The sequence below is a fragment of the Nannospalax galili genome, unplaced genomic scaffold (genome assembly GCF_000622305.1).
Source record: "Nannospalax galili isolate Female #2095 unplaced genomic scaffold, S.galili_v1.0 scaffold180, whole genome shotgun sequence".
Taxonomy (NCBI): domain Eukaryota; kingdom Metazoa; phylum Chordata; class Mammalia; order Rodentia; family Spalacidae; genus Nannospalax; species Nannospalax galili.
In genome coordinates, this window is record NW_008348199.1 from 405,036 (window position 1) to 422,366 (window position 17,331).

The window sequence follows — 17,331 nt, forward strand, 5'->3', positions numbered from 1 at the left end:
TTCTGGAAATCAGACCCGAGACCATCTGCATATCCACCTGGAGGGCTTGGTAAGTGTTGAAAACACTGCCAGAGTCTGTGACAGCAACGTAATGGGCCTCAGTTCCAATGCAAGGGAAAAACAGTCCTGGTTTCTTTACAGATGTTGTTTCTAGACATGAGACTCAGAACGTTTTGGTCATGCATCAGAGACCTAACAGTTTCTGCCCTAAAGTCACACCACTGCTGTGGTCATCAGCCACCTAGACAGGGGGGATGCTGGCCTTGTGGAGCCCCATGGTGCCTGCAAATCGTGTCTGCTCCTGTCAAAAGCCAAGTGCACCCTGGCAGATGGTGCTAACCACCTCCCCTTCTCACACATTTTGTGAATGTCTATTTTAGGGAAGTACATGGAGGAACGACTTTGGGCAAGGTCAGTCTCTCTCCGAGAGATGGTTAGTTCTGTAATTTCAGTATTTTCTTTCTATTGCAAGAGGAAGAGTGATCATGAACCAAGATTCTGGGAAACTGAGGAAAAGAGAAAGCAGAGGTCAACCGTCCTCTGCCTGGCCAGGCACACAGCCCAGTTTCTCGTGTGTGTGTGTGTGTGTATGTGTCTGTCTGTCCGTGCGCGTCTGTGTGCATGCGTGTGTGTCTGTGTGCATGCGTGTGTGTCTGTGTGCATGCATGTGTGTATGTGTGTGTGTGTGTATGTGTCTGTCTGTCCGTGCGCGTCTGTGTGCATGCGTGTGTGTCTGTGTGCATGCGTGTGTGTCTGTGTGCATGCATGTGTGTATGTGTGTGTGTGTGTATGTGTCTGTCTGTCTGTCCGTGCGCATCTGTGTGCATGCGTGTGTCTGTGTGTGCGTGTCTGTGTGCATGTGTGTATGTGTCTGTCTGTCTGTCCGTGCGCGTCTGTGTGCATGCGTATGCGTGTGTCTGTGTCTGTGTGTGCGTGTGTGTGTGTGTGTGTGTGTACGTGTACTCCATCTGCCCCTGTAGCAGTTTCCATGCCCCAGGAACCTGGTGGGCTGTGCCTAGTACTGTGTGAGTGCCCACCAGGTGACAGCATCACAGCTGCTGAGCCCAAGCATCGGGCCTGGAGAAGTGGATGAATAGATTTTCATCTATACATAGTCTCATGCATCAATCTCCCTCACCTCTAAGAAGACTCCAGAATCAGAAATTGAAACCCAGGAATGCTTTCAGACTTAAGGCATCTGCTTCAAACCTGGACTCTAGAACCTTCACTGACCCACCAATGTCAGAGCTAAAGTGAAGCAGATGGAGAAGTTGAGGCCTGGTGCAGGTGATGAATGGGCCCCAGACTACACAGTGCTTGCCCACTGGTCAGCAATGAGCCCCAAAGCATACTTGGTACATAGCTGTCACCAAGCCACAGCAGCTTCACTGGATGAAGACATACATTCACCCTTGACCGATGATCAGGAAGGACAAAATGGCCACAATGGGGCTGTCCTCTCTGCAGGGATGCTTGGGTGGTGCTAGGATGAACTATGGCTTCACGAGCCTGGGTCAACCCTAAAGGGGACTATATTTTGTAGAGTTGGAAAAACTCCCAGGGAGAGGACCCAGCCAGGCACTTCACTCAGGAGCGTCCCCTAAGAGCCCACCTGAGCCAGGCTGCAGGGAGGGCCAGGAGTGGTTATAGCTATTCTGCCCATGGCACACCCAGGGCAAACATGCGTAAAAGGACCATTGGGGTTATAAGTCCATAGGCAGGGGGTGGATGGAGAGCTGGGAGGATTCTAGGGGGTGACACAGGGCCCTAGTTGAATGAGGAGGGGTCATGGAAAAGTGCAGGTCTTATCAAGGGTCCCACCAGCCAGACATGGTGGCACATGCCCTTCATCCCAGCACTCAGGAGGCAGAGGCAGGCAGATCTCTGTGAGTTCAGTGCCAGCCTGGTCCATCCATATGTAGAGTTCCAGACAAATCAGGGATACATAGTAAGTACCTTTCTCAAAACAAAACAAAACATTGCCAGGCATGTTTTAATCCCATCACCTTTAATCCCAGTGCTCAGGAGGCAGAGGCAGGCAGGTCTCTGTGAGTTCCAGGCCAGCCTAGTCTATATAGTGAATTCCAGGCTACAGGGAGACCCTATCTCTAAAAGACAAACAAAACAAAAGAAAAAGAAGCAAACAAACAAAGAAAGAAGCCGACTGAGAGAGATTGGCCTTCATCTGAGAACTGACAAGAGTCCTCTTTCAGGTAGGTGGGTAGGTGGGGTAGTGACACGGCAGTGACCTGTTTTTTTGGCAACTGCTGACCCCGTACTGTCATGTCAGTTGCTCTTACGGTCCTGCCCACTGAGGTCCCTGCAACCATGGGCAGAAGTATAGGCTGGTGTGTGGGTAGTGAGGGTCATGACCTCCCAGCCCTCAGAATGGGGCTGGGAAGGGCCCGGAGTTCTGTGAGGTCACCCAGATACCAGATGTGGGAGCTGAGGACAGAGTGAAGCTTTGTCCCCTTTCTGGTGCCTCCTGTCCAGAGCCTACTTGGAGCTCAACTCCAGTAGACAATGTGAAGGTTGGGCGTGGGGCAGTGCCCACTGCCTCTCTGCCTTCCCCTCAGTGGGTCTCCAGGGAATAGGGGGCCTAAGAAGGATGGATGGGGGAAGCAGAGGAGCCAGCCCGCCTGGCGGTAAATCATCAGGCCACGTTTTGTAATTATCTGGGCACTTAAGCTCCTCTATCTTGTCTTCCCCTTCCCTGGGGAAATTTCCTTCATTTCCTATGCTTTCCTAGTCTCCTGTATGTCTAAATCAGCCTGGGCTGGGCCCGGCGTACTGCTTGCGCCAGCTCCCTTGGCCAGGTTGCATGTCAGCGTGCTGGGCAGAGGTGCCTGGAAGGTATCCTTCACGTCTACATTTTCGTCCTGCTCAGGGCAGGAAACTGAAAATGCCACCACATCCACTTTCTGAGCTACAATTTTAATGTCCTCGTGATCCATCAGCTGCTTCTGCCAAGGGGATGGGCCAGTGACCTAGGGAGAGGCTGAAGTGACACCTGGGTGAGGAATGGAATCAGTGCCTTGGCTAAAAAAACTGAGTGGCACTTAAGCACATGCAAGGGGCAGATGCCACCCCACAGCAGTGACTGTGGGTCCTGATAAGAGGGTCCTCCTGTCCCAGAGTTCTCTGCAGCTCTCTGGGACACATGACCAGCATCATTCAACATGAGCACACCTGGCTGATGCCACCTAGATGGGCTCTGCCACCATTTACCCAGTCCTGCCCCCCCCACCTAGATCACACATGGAGTCAGGGCTACTGTCCTTATTTTATAGATGAGGACCAGGGAAGGGAAGGCCACCCGCCTAGATGGCTGAGAAGCTGGTGCCTGTGACTCTGCTCCTGGTGTGGGGCCGACAATGGCAGACCTTGGTAGGGACCAGCACCCTTGACATTCCCTCACAAGCAGTCAGGGGCTCAGACCCTGTGGGAGGAGCCAAGCTTCTTACATGCAAATGGCACAGAAGTCCCCAAGGGCCAGTGACAGAACACACACATGCCCTCTCTCATCAGCTTCCCACTTTTATGGAGGAGGGTGACATGCCACCACGCCGCTGACATGAAAGCCAGGTTGGGGCCACAGCCATGGCCAACCTTCTGGGAACTTTGTTAAGGCACTTTCCCAGGCCTCCCACCTCCTTGGGGATGAGCTTGCTGGGTTTTTGGAAGCCGGATCTTATTTTCTGCTTACACTTCTGATCTCCAGAAACCTCTCCGGTAGCTTCCAGAGCCCTCTGGGCTCCAAGCGGGCAGGACTGAAGCCTCCTCCTCTTGCTACAGTCACAGCTAGGTCACTGAGTGCTAAACAGATGCTGAGGGCTCTGAATGGCTCGAGGCCTCTCCAACCTCTACTTCGATCACATTCCGTGACTCCTTAAAAACCCCTCTGAAAGCAAACAAAACCCCAGCCTGAGAACGCAGAGGAGCTGGTACTATTGAGGCTCTGTCTCCTCCCCCTTCCTGTCTTCTCTTCTTTCTCTCCCTCCTTCCCTTCGTTCTTTGCACTACAAGGAACTCCAGAAACCTGTCAACCCTCTCATGTTGCAGATGGGTAAACTGAGGCCCAAAGACAGGAATGGACTTTATCTGAGGTCCCTGAGCTTCTATGGCTAAGTGGGAGTTCTACAGTCGCACAGTCTCAGCAGGATTAACTCAAGTACACAAGTTTCTCCAGACCACAAGATCTCTGCAGTGGTGGTTTTCGTGAGGAAGGATGGGGGACTGACACCACAGCTTGCCAGGGCCCAGAGCATACCCAGTGCTGGACAGGGCCCTGAACCCACCTGATTCTCCCCTGATGGAAGCTGGCCAGTTGTGGGCAGGACCAGGACCCCTGGGCTCCCTGGCATAGACTGAGTGGTGCTCAGCAAATGCAGGAAGAAGCCTCTGGGGAGGCCTTGAAGCTCAGGGGCAGGGCTCCAGGAAAGCAGGCTGCTCTAATGGAAACCAGTCAGTGGCTAACTCCCCTGCCCCCCCTCCCGGTTTCCATGGGGACAGGATGGGAGGTGGAGCTCTGGCGTGGCTGCTGCAGCAGATGTTGCCTATACAGGGCTGGGGGGAGTGTGCCTGGCGGGGGGCCCTGGGACGTGGCAGGCGCGGGGCCAGACACGGGGCCCTGCAGCTTATAGTCCTAGTGGTCAGCTCTGGGAAGGAGTCCAGAACTGTGGGTCCATCACCTTCAGGAGGTCTCTTGGATTCCATAGGTGCTCCAAGCGCATGTTTAGAGACTTCCTTAGCAGGGCCTGGCTCTGTGGCATCTCCTCAGTGGCAGTCTTGCCCTCCTGAGGGTGCCCATGTGAGCTAGTGACAAAGCTGTTCATCCTCCTAGGCAGACTGCTATGCCAGCCATGTTCGTGTGCAGTGTGCCTCAGGTCTGTAGAGACCTGTGGAGTTGGGGGCAGACACCTGGAACTCTGCAAGGTCTTCTCCATCCACATTCTGAATGGCACTAACGGTTCTCCTCCCGAGGCCACTCCTGGCCTGGTGTCCTGCAGGGCCTAGAACCTGGTGATGGGGCCTTGAAGAATGAAAGGAACTCGATACTGCTCTAATATGCAAGAGACTCTGTGGGCTTGGGGATATGAGCCCCCAGTGTGGGCTACACTGACCGACAGCTAGCTGGGGTCTTTCTTGCTCCATGTGCTGACACAGTCCCTGTTCACTACAAAGAACTGGTCTCCCATGAGCCATCATGACCCAGGACATGATACCCAGGCCCAGATCCCAAGTAGTTCCCTACCTCACGGCCATGGGGAACAAAAATCAACCATGCTGTCTCCTCACTGCCCACTGCCACCAAGTGCAGTCCAGAGCATGCTAGGGCATGGAGGTACGAAGCCCATGAGTCAGTGGAGTGTAGACCAGCAGACACTAGACATAGGGGTGATGGTAGACCCACCAGAGAGAGAGGTCCTCAGCACCCCCAAACCTTTGTGGCGCAGGGCCTCAGGATACTTCTAAGTTGCAGCAGCTCTCCAGGCCAAAGGAAAGGTCCTTCCTAGTGCTCAGTGTCTGAGGAGAGCCAGTCAAGGTCAGCCTCTGAAACAGGCTGAAAATAAACAGGGGTCCAGTGCCAGGCTGTTCAGCACAGCCACAGGGAAAATCTGGGTTAGGGTGCAGGCTCTGGTACTCAGGCTATGTGGCTCTGAGGCAGCTCCTCAGTCTCTTGGCATACATACTGACTCTGGTCGGATGTTGGGGTGAAATGGAATCAGGAAGATGAAAGTTAAAACTGGATGTTGTAAGTCCCGGCTGGGGCCTGGCACTTAGTAGGTACTCTGCAAAGTTAGTTCTTAGCATCTCTCAAACCTGCACTAGCATTCTCTGGGGAGAGCCAAATGTGGCCAAGCACCCTCCTGTGCCAATACAGGGGTTTTCAGCCCCCCAAGGACCCCAATAGGGTCTGCCTAGACAGCCTTGTCTCTTCCCCTTGTGACTCAACACTGATTGCAGACCACGCCTTTCGCACCATGGCACCTGTCAGGGATCCTGGTGGCCTGCTGAACCCTGGGAGTGCTCATCTGCAGCTGCCTGGCATTGGCTTCCTGGCTGCATGGCCCAGAGAATCACCTATTTGACAGCGACCCTGTCTCAGGGGCAGAGCTCCTCCTTGATCCTGGAATGCCCTGGATGCAGGTCTGAGACCCCCCACACACACACCACAGCCCAACCCTCAGATGCTGAGTCCCTCAAGGTGCTGGCACTGGATGACTCAGTCTGCATTTATAACAAAGGCCTGGATGCTCATCTCCATGCCATTGAGGCCTCCACTGGCAGCCATGGTGGACTCCGAAGGGCATCTACCACTACAAGGCCACACAGGTGCTTGCCCCTGGCGGATGAAGCAGGCCACTAACTGGGATCTCAAAAGTCAGGCTCCGGTGAGACTTGTTCCATAGAGCCTAGAGCAGCAATGTCACTGGGAGCCCTGGCAGAGCGAGAGCAGGCAGGATCCTTCCACCCACGCCTGGGCCGGAAGCACCGGCCCACCCACCCCAGGAATCCTGGGCAGGGCTGGGTGCCCAAGAAACTGGGCCAGAGGTTCCCTTGCACACTAGAGCTGCCAGACTAACTCCTGGGTACCCCTGCTCCTGCCACTGCCATTCTGGGGTTCTAGACCTGTACCCCATACCCAGCCTTAAAATTCAGAAACTCAAAATCACAAGGCCCAATACCTGGGATTCTTTTTCCAGGGTCCAACCATAACTGCTACCCATCAACAACCTCCCAAATAGCCAAAAGCCCTGACACATTATAGGTGTTTATTTTCCCAAGAAACCTGTGTGGTTGACGTCCTCCCTTTACAGATGGAGAAACTGGCTGGGGTGAGCAGGTACCTCAGCTGAAGAGTTTGTTTCCTTCCTCTTCCTATTAAGATGCAACGCGGCTCGTAAAACTAACAACCCTGGGGCTTCCCAGCAAAGAACTCACATGAGCTTCCTCCAGGATCTGAGGTGGACACTAAAACCCCCACTTTAAAGACAGAGAACCAAGGCCTACCGGAAGCTATGCTGTGCATCTCACCCAACCCCTAGGCTTTACAGTGTTCCTGACAGGTAAGCCCTGCCTTGGGCCCAGCAAGCATGTGGGCACACAGACCTGCCCAGGAAGCCCAGCCCTGTTAGTGGCTCCTTTGGAAGAAGGCCCCTAGCAGCTGACCGGCAGCAGCAGAGCTTCCGGGCAGCTCCCCGCCCTCGGCCCGCCTTCCCAGATCCTGCTCTGGGCCGCCATTTCCTCTGCTGGGCCCAGAGTCTCACTCCTCCAGGTCTGCAAATGGCCGGCGCCCAGAACTGTCCATTCGCATGAGGAGGAGGCAGCCCAGGCCTGGCCTGGGGCCTTTCTGGGGCCTGATGAGCACCATCTGAGGAGCCCCGCTCAAGGCGGACTGCATCCCCCACCTTGGAACAGCGATGGGCTGTCCACCGCAGCCATTGCAGGGGTGTAGGGAGGGTTTCATAGCCCACTTAGAGAAGTGGAAGGGAGCCATGGCTAACAGATAATTGTCCAACTCGGTGGTAATTGCTCATCAGGCAGTAGTCACATGGGCCAGGCCTACTGGGAAAATACAGGATGCCCATGCATGTGTGTACGTGTCACTCACACATGATTCTGAAAAGACCCTCTTGCATACCCAAGCACCACCTGTACATGTATGGCACACACACCAATGAATGCCACAGTAGACCCATAGGGACTCAATGGGGCCCGATTCCTGACCTGACTCCTCAGCTGGCTGAATCTCTGATTCCCTGCCTTCCCAGCTGGACGGCGGGAGAAGTCAGCCCCGGCTTTGGGAATCCCAGATGCAGAAGAATGGCACGAAAGCAACAGTAGAGGCAGGACTGAGCCAAGCTTTCTAGTGTTCAGTAGTTTCCCACTCTACAGTTAAGGAAACTGAGGCTCGGAAAGGTAACATGACTCATATAGTCAGGAAATAGGGCAGCCCAGCCTGAACCTGGGTCACAAGCCTCAAGCTTCTGCTCTTCCAAACTTGAAAGGCGCCACCGAGCTCCTGGCCCAAGGGACAGGGCTGACGCCATGCCCACCACATGGCTGAGACCTCTGAAGCATACATACCCTCTCACTCTGCTTCAGCCTTTAGAGTACTCAGACCAGTGTCACATTCCCCTGACGACAAGCAGCTGTCAACAGACCGATAGACTCCGACTCACTGCTCCCAGACAGCTGTGGCAAATTCCATCAACTTTTGCTGCCCCTCCGCTGCTCTTTTAGCATCTCCAACCAACAGGTACAACCCTTAAAATGAACAAGTCACAGCAAACTACTTCTATTGACAAATGGGTGAGTGGTCTGAAGCTCCCCGGAGCCAGCGCAGGCACCCAGCACCCTTCCCCTCTCCCAATACGGGAGCCTTGACTGCTCTCTGCAGATGAGGAACACAGAGGCTAGATCTAGATCTCAGAAGGAGAGGAGTGCTTAAAACACGGGAAAGTGGGAAAAGTGCAGCTTCAGAGCTGATTACATCATAACACATACACAGTCCCCAAATACACAGTTAACATCGTTTGCAAACTGTCGTGACTATAAAACTGCTCTGCCCTCCGGTCTGTTGGTGCAGCCGGATGAATTCTGTACTTTCTTATTTTGGTGAGATCCTTTATTTTAAAAAATTTACAACTACTCTATGCAATTTACCCACTGAATTTTTTTCTTTTCTTTTTAAAGGTTTATTTTTGTTTTATGTGTATGAGTGTTTTGCCTGCATGCATGTATGTATGTGAACCGTGTGCATCCCTGGCACCAGAGGAGGTCAGAAGTGGGTATTGGATGCCCTGAAACTGAAGTTACAGACAGTTGCGAGCTGTCATGCAAGGTTCTGGGAACCCTGGCCCTCTGCAAAAGCAGGAAGTGCTCTGAATCACTGAGTCATCTCTCCAGCCCCCACCCCCGAATTTTTTTTAATTTGAATTTAAATGTGCTTTTTGACCATCTGAAATATTTATCATTTGATTTTCATAGGTCTCAAAATAATTTTACATATGCCAACACAGACCAGAGGCCAAACTTCCTTACAGAGAGTAAGATATTTAAAATCCCACACCCCACAAGTTGGAATTTACGGGTAGTGCTACTGTGTTCATGCAGCAAAACATGATATAAATTGGTAATTAATTAAAGCACGGAAAGGCCTTTAACATAGGGCATTTGGAGCCTTAAAAGATGAAGACCAGGGTTGGCGAGATGGTCCAGCAAGTAAAGGCACCTGCAGCCAAGCCTGAGTGCAACACCTGGGACCCACACGGTAGAGGAGGGGAAGCGACGCCATCAAATTGTTCTCTGATCTCCACATTGTGTGGTATGGCATGTGAATGCCACATACACAAATAAATAAATAAATGTACAAAAAATGTTTAAGATCAAGATCAAAAATTAGATGAAATTTTAATGAAGTGGTGTTACTCTGTTGGCTCTTCCAGAAGATCATCGAGTAACTGCTTTAATACAAATGCAACTTGTTTATTTTGACCTCAATTCTTCGAAATTGTTGACTCCACAATTGAAATATGCCGTGTGTTCCAACAAGTACCAGGCAATGGTAATGACAGACCAGCCCATCTGTGCCGCGAGAATGTATAATTTCTGTCTATAGTGGAATTTATATAGAAGCAATGATGTGGAAAGTGCCTTGCGTGGTACTTTCTTTAAAAAAATAAAATAAAAGCACTGGGTGCCACGGAGAACGCTGAGATTTTCCCCAATCTTTAAGAAAATAAAACTTAAAAACACAGACTATGACAGTTTACTGAGTGAGGGCAACAGGGTTCAGGTGTTAGCCAAATTCAAAAGCTACAGTGACACGTTATCATGCACAGCAATCCCAGGCACATAATGAGTGGCCAGGGAAGTGTGACCCACATACACTGAGAGCAATGCATGCATTTACCCAGTGGAAGATACAAATTTTACAATGAATATATTTATGTAAATTACCCTTCTGTTATTTGCCCCTATCCTGTCCAAAAAGAAAGTGACTAAGAAAAGTCTAACCACCTATTTTCCAGAGTTGAAATCTGAAGGTCTATTCACCTATATTGTTTAACAGAACAAAACAGGTGAGGGGTGCGCAGCTATTAAAAATGTGAATTCTTCCAAACTGCCAAGCCCCGTTTCATCCTTGCATTCTCTGTCACTCTTCTGACTTTGAAATACAGGACAAGCCTCCCCCCCGATTAATTTTATTTTGCCACTATCTGATGCTTGCTAAATATTTGGGTGGAATGAACCTTCCAGCTTGCAGCAGCAGAATGTGGCTGTCACAATCGTGAAAATGTTTTAATTATTTCAGCTATATGTCTGTCTCTGCAGCCCTAAACCCTCTGGTATCAACGGCTACCTAACCTAAGAACAAAAGCATTGCTCCTCCTTGTGTGATCTGGGCTCCGTTTTCATATTTGGTGGTGTCTGCTGGGGTCGGCTGCTCCAGCCGAGGCCTGTACACAGAGGCCATCCGCCTCTGGACTAGGGAAACAAAGATGTCTGTACTTGGGAATTTTCCTCTTCCTGCAATTTGGAACTTTCTGTGTCGAATTTTCCAGTTCCCATAAATCAAGACCCTAGCCACCCTGAAACGTGGGAAACCAGGCTGCATTGGAGGGTGCTTTTGTCAGCCTGCCAGAGGGTGGAGGTGAGCGGGCAGCTGGGCTCTGCAAAGCTCACCTTTTAATAAAAGAAGAGGGTCAGCTATTTGGAAGGGCCAGGGACCAAACTCAGACAGCCGCCTACTCAGCTCATGGGCAGCAGCGGCCCATTGGGAGACCCGAAGATCTTCAGGGACTCCTAGCCCCAGCAGCTACATTCTGGGGCTCTGTGTGGAATTGCACAACTCTGTAGGTGAGAAACCAGGATGAGGCAGGGGCTAGGCAGGCCTGAGGGCTATTTGGTGCTTTCTGAGGGTCTGCTTGGTGGTTGGGAGGCACAGCCACCTATCACCTAGCCTGCCAGGCAAGGTGGTTACAAGTCAGGCACAGCACTGTGAGGTAGAATGCACCCCCCCCAAAAAAAAAACAACTTAAAAACAAGTGCTTAAAAAGCAAAGCTCAAAACAACCTCAAAGATTTTCCCCACACTGAGCTGTCAGCCAAGAAAAGCTTTTTTTCCTTTTTAAAAAAATAAAAAATAAAATGAAACGAAAGGCAGAAAGAACTAAATCCCTAAACTGTGGAAATGGTGGCATTAGAGATGCGGACAGAATAAAAGGGCCTCTGTTTAGGAACGTAGAGTCCCCAGCCCTGCCTGTGCCCTTTGCTGGAGGACTGGGGATGGTTCTGGGGTTTTCCCAGTAGCTTTTGGAAGCTACTCTCTGGTTGCTTCCAAAAATAAAAATTAGTGATAATGATAATGAAGTAGTGATAAGACCCCCCCCCATAACAAAACAACACAATGAGGCCGATGCCTCCTCCAGCCTTCGATCAGCTGCTCACCGAGCAAGCAGCCACTGGGAAATACCGAACACCCGTTTTCATTATGATTTCGAAAGCCATAGCTTTGGATCTTAAAAATAAATGGCACTGCCTCTTCCCCGCAGGTTTTGGCAGTGCCTGCTTCACTCAAGATTGGGGGCGGGGGGAGTCTGAAATAGAATTTGGGGTTTGGGATAAGCCAATTAGAAGGCAGGAGACATAAGAGGCACGAAGCACAAGATGGCAGGGCCCTCGTTCGTCTCCTGAAGAGGGGGAGCAGGTCACTTACCCAGGTGCCGGAGGACAGAGACGCCTTCGCGAAAGCCAGGAAGTGAAAATGATGTGCCTGCCCTGGCCAGAGAAGAGGGCTCCCGCTGGCCAGTAGGCTGCTCCCCGGTGCCAGCCTCTGCCCAACAAGCCCTTGGGCCTCCCGGGCTCTGGTGTCCATCAGTGCCCAGGTCCTGGCCTGGGCCTTGGCCACTCTGGCACCCGGGGGCAGGACTGCCAGGAGCAAGTGGCGCAGGGGAAAGGTCCTGCTACCAGCCCAGGAGGACGAGGAAAATGCTACTTTTGTCTCCTGCTCTCATCTGGCACTGGCTCCCAGGGAGGGGGGGGCAGAGGCGGCCGCTAAGGCTCGGCCCCGCCCACCGGGAATTTTCGAAAGATGCTCGTGGGTGCCGGGAGGATGGCAGACGTGGCAGAGGCGGGTGGGCCGGGCCCCCAAACCCACCACCAAAAAAGGCGGGGGCTGGACAAACAGGGGAGAGGGAGGATGCCACAGCGCCTGGCCACTCAGCAGCTAGCCTGAGGAGGCCTGGAGCATCAGCCCAGCTCCAGCCAGCCCTGTGGATGGGCAGTGTGGTCTGGCCGCCATGTTGGGGCTGCCTGGCTATCCAGGCTGCTCTGAGGGGTCTGGAGTCCAGGCAGCCCGAATTGCTCTGGATAGAGGCCGCATTGTTCCCACACTGGGCTCTGCAGAGCAGTAGGAGGCACCCGTCTGTTTCCCTTCAGGGGAGCCAGGGCTCCCACTACAGCTGCCCCCCCCCTTTCCTTCAGGACTCTTAGGAGTGACCCATCCTAACCGTGGAGCCTGAGTTGCCAGGGCTCTGGACTATGGGTGTGAATTCAGCCTGTGTCCAACTGGCCACACGTCTGTGGACAAGCCAAGCACCTGCTTCCAGCCTCAGTTTCCCCATCTATATAAAGAAGGAAGGTTATGGTTCTACATCTGAGGGCTGACTGGGTACAGAACGAAGCACTATGCATAGTGCTCAGTACCCAGATGGTGCTTGGTAGACCCTCGACGCCCAGGAGAGTGAGGAGGGTCCCAGGGCAACCAGACAGTCAAGAACAAAGAGAAAGGGTGCTAGGGCAGAGCCCAGCTGCATCACCTCTGCCCTGACAGAGCCTTTAGTGTCACTAAAATCTTCTTGCCACTAACTCAGGACCACCTTCCTGTGCTTCAGCCCTCTGAACCTGCTGGGGTTGGACTAAGAGCCTGATGCAGACAGTTTTGCTGAAATTGAGCTGACGCTGCCCGCTTACAGGCGCCCAGGCTGGATCTGCCTGGCTATCTCCTCAGCGCCCTGGACTTTTCACCGTGGGCTTTCATGTGACATTTAAGCTGTATTACTATTGCAATGAGAAGGGGCTCACAAGTGGGCTATCTCACCCCTCCTCAAATGACTGGGTACCACAGAGGGGATGGTGTGGAGTGACCACTGCCCAGGCTGAGGCTCTGGACCTCGCTCCTTGTCATGTGAGACACGTCCATAATAACTCAGGTAAAGGATAGTCAGGCAGATCTTGTAGACGTGCCCTGCCTGGTCTTCCCTGGGAACCGCTTGTTTATTTCCCTGCTGTGTTCTGCCTGCTCAGAGAGTCATGCCAAAAGCCAAGGATAGAGATGGTCAGAGTGAGCATGGAGGAGGAAAAGGAGGAGGAAGCGTCCGGGAGGAGCCGGTCTCCAGCTCTAGCCGCACGCATATGGCCACGTGACTGCTCACCAGCTGACGCCAGAGACAAAGCAGGTAGAATTCCGATGCCATGCGCTCCACCAAGAACGCTGGGAATTCATGCCAGCAACGGTTTGGCATGGCTGCCAAGAGCCAGGCCTCGGGAGGAGAAGCAGGGCCCACTCTGCCAGTCCGCAACACTGAGAACCCTCTGAAGACCCACCCGGCGGCCATTTGGGGCCTGCTGGGACAAGGAAGATGTAGAACCTGGGTCACATGGCTGTAGGAGGCAGTACCCCCGACCCGTGTCACCACAATCAGAAGTGGCCACTGCTGTGCCCAGCTGGCTGTCAGAGAGACAGCAGCCCCTCCCCCACTACGGCTGCAGCAGTCCACCATGGTCCGGGGTCACCGGGGTGTCATGGAGGGCAATGGGCTCTTCTCGGATGGAGCCAAGCGCTGTGAGATCGGTGCCATGCTTGTCTAGAATACCCGCTAACAAGCACTTCTCTGGGTGGGAAGACTCAACTGTTGACATCTGTGGACTCTGATACGCTCTTGGGTCCCTCAGGCCAGAAGCAGCCCTGTCAGGTCTGGGTGCTGTGCAGTCCAGAGGGGACTGGCTACAGCTTTTCTTAAGGCCTAAAGGCAAAGGAAGGGAAGCTACGGCAAGGGGACGGTTTATTATCATTTAAACTGTAATTATAAAAGCTTGCTTTGAATGTAAATATATCTCCTAAATACATGAAAGGGGATTCTAAATTTAAGAGCTCCAAATCAGCAGGTAGATCTTTCTGCTGAGGGCTCTACCTGCCAGGAGTGAGGAAGGGCGATTCACAGAAAAACGTGGACTGGTGTCTGAAAGTCAAAGCACCAGGGAGAGCACTCCCCTCCTACCGAGAGAGAAAACTTACCCAACCTTCAAAAAACAGATTGTTAGCCTTTTTACTTTGTACAACTCACGTACACATTTTACAACCACAACAACCGGCCTATCCCTCAACGTTACCCAGACCATCACTGCTCACAGGCCCTTCCCGCCATTGTTTGGACAGCAAATCCCAGACACCTGCTCACAGGCATCTACATGATTGAGAGAAGTGAGGCACAGACTGCAGACTCTAGAAGATGCCTGTCTAAAACCTGATGGTGCTGCATGCTTTATTCCCCCAGAAAGTGAGTGTAAACTTGTGTTGTAGGTCCTTTCTGTCCCAGGTCACAAGATTTCATTCTTTTCTATGATTTCAACTCTGCCACTCTTATACTCACAGCCTCCTCAGAGGCTGTCTGGACACCCCTAAAAGAGATCGCTCTGCATAGCATTTAGGGGGCACAAGTTAATGATAGGAATATAATGGGGTGCTAAGAGTTCCCAGCACTAAAAATAAATAAAAGACACAAAAGCAGTTTTAAAACTAATAATATTTTCTAATAGAACCTTAATCAGAAGGTAATATCACTTGCCCCTCCAAAAAAAAAATTTTTTTTTTCTTTCTGAGACAGCATCTCCCTGTAGCCCCAGCTGGCCTGGAACTCACTACATAGACCAGGCTGGCCTCGATCTCACAGAGATCCACCTGCCTCCGCCTCCTGAGTGCTGGGAGTAAAGGTGTACACCACCATGCCTGATCAAAAAAATTCTTTTGAGTAATGAGGAGTCTCCTAATCGGGACTTGGCCCCTGTCTGTCTTCCTTCAGTGGCCTGGCAGTAGCATCTTGACTGAGGGCTGCCTGAGGTGGCAGGTGTCCTCTGTCTGGCTGAGAGTCCTTTATGGAATTCCTAGCATTTGCTCGTGCTGGCCTTTCCTAGTGCTCTCCGTACAAGCCACAGCCCCAGAAATGCCACTCTGAGTCCCTAAGGTGAGCCTCAGCCACTGGTTTGGCTTTTGTGGTGGCCTGCCGCCAGGCACAGCTCTCCAGCCCAGTTAGTCTGTGGAGTGTGGGCAGGGCTGGGTGGCTGATGTCTCAGCCTCAGGGCTAAATCCAGTGTATTTGATTAATTCAGAAGACATTCATTATGCCTCTGCTCCCTGGGTAGTTTACCATGAGTTACAAAATACCTTCATTAGTTGGGAGTGTGCAGGAGGGCCCACGTGGACTCTCCAAGTCCAGCTGGCCTCCCACAACCTACAGGCCATTCTCAAATTCATCTGAGAACAAGATTTAGGGAGGAGGAGATGACACTGGAAAACCACAAACATTGGCCCACAATGTCTGATGAAGCCTCCCTCAACCCCCACACCCTCTGGGGACTGACCCTGCCTCCTCGGGATCCTTTCCCTCACTTCCAGTCTGCATCCCAGCACGGATGGCCAGACCCGCCTAAGGAAAGCCTCATCAGGCTCTCAATCCCAAACCTTCCCAGGGGCTGCCGATGCACCCCTGCGACCTTTGAAAAGAAATCGCAGGAGAAAAATTAACTAGTAAAGTTTAAACTGCACTCCACACAGGAAAACCGACAGGCCTGCTAAAATTCCCCAAGAATCACGGCTCACAGGACTTTCATTTTCCTCCTGTAAATCTCTTCTGACTATGAGGCCGGAGCCCACAGTGCTCTAATGCTGAGGCTTGGCCAACTGTCTCAGGCAACAGAACGCTAGTCAGCCCCAAAAATAAATAGTCCATATAAAAGATCCATTGTCTTTACTTGGAGACAATTGTCGCTTTTTTCTCCCTCATCAGCCACATAACATCAGAAAGTATGGCTGGTGTCACTTAAGAGTTTCTTCTTGTTCCAACACAAGGTGCTTAGAGAAAAGGCAACCTTGCTACATCTTTCTGAACAAACAGCCAGGGGACAATCTCTCCAAAGCAAGCCATTCGGTAAACACACTTGTACCTGGCCAAGGAACAGTTCACACATCAGACTGGCGAAAGTCTTCCATGACACCTGAAAGTGTCATTTTCCAGAAGGATCCCATCCTGCCCTGGGAGGGGGGCACCTCCCCCCAGCATATTCTGAGTCCCCAAGAGAACCCAGGTCTCACCTCCTGTACCTAACGCAAGGTATATGATGCATCCGGTGGTCATGTTCACAGTAAGTTCCCAGGACATGGAAAGTGCTGGCTTTGCAAGTTCCTGTCAGCCAACCCTGTGAATACCATCCAGGTGCATGTTTGTACCACCTGTAGGGCAGGGAAGTAAACTTCTTGATGTGTTTTCTAGAGAAACCAACTCTGTTACTTAGAATATAACATAAGCATCATATACAACACAATGTAGAAAATATTAAATGATAAGTAAAATATATAATTATAGCGATTGTCATTTACATTAATGACCATTGCACAGACCACTGAATGCCTCCAGACAATAAGTCAGAAACAGGACCTTATGGAAATACTGCTGCCTGCAGTCTCTGAGGTTGGTATCACTATTCCTGCTTTGGAAAGCTCAGGGTACAGGCTTGGGAAGGTAACAGGACTTGCCTGGGTCACATGGTGAGCCAGAGCCAGGAACAGATCAGAACCTGGAGTGCTCCACTCCATGCCCAGATGTGAGCCTCCTAAGCTCTCCATAAGAGTATTCTTCCCTCCACATATGCAAATATACCCTCAAAACCCAATCACAGCAATACAGATGAGGCACTGCCATTCTGAGATGCTTCTGCCTGACCTGCAAGGTCCATCCCTTCCTAAGTGAAATTACTCCTTCAGAGCACATAAGAGGATCCCTGGATAAGAGGGAGCACCCACCCAAGCAGGGTGCCCATCTGGATGGACAAAGTCCTCCCCAGCCCTCTCCTTTTGCCTTCCAGTAAGACCTTGTCTACACTGGCTTGGGGCAGGCTATGCACCCTGCTGGGGACCAGACTGAGGCAGACAGACTGGTTTACTCAGAGGTCGCCAACCAGGTGCAAGTCACACAGGAAAAGCTACCCTGCTACAAAGTTGCACACTGTCTGGGGCCAAGCCCATACTCAATAAAGCCACATGATCCAG

General features: G+C 51.8%; 1 long non-coding RNA gene across 5 annotated transcripts in view; it reads right to left on the reverse strand.

The window, feature by feature from the left end:
* The window catches only part of LOC108491395, a 32,789-nt gene extending 16,192 nt beyond the window's left edge, over positions 1-16,597 (reverse strand). For 4 of the 5 annotated variants that reach the window (XR_001872731.2, XR_003851378.1, XR_003851376.1 and 1 more), the window contains exon 1: positions 11,725-12,004. This is a non-coding gene — a long non-coding RNA (uncharacterized LOC108491395). Of the gene's footprint in view, positions 1-11,724; positions 12,005-16,377 lie in introns of those variants that run through there. The other variant, XR_003851377.1, reaches the window with a different exon arrangement.
* Positions 16,598-17,331: the final 734 nt, after the last annotated feature.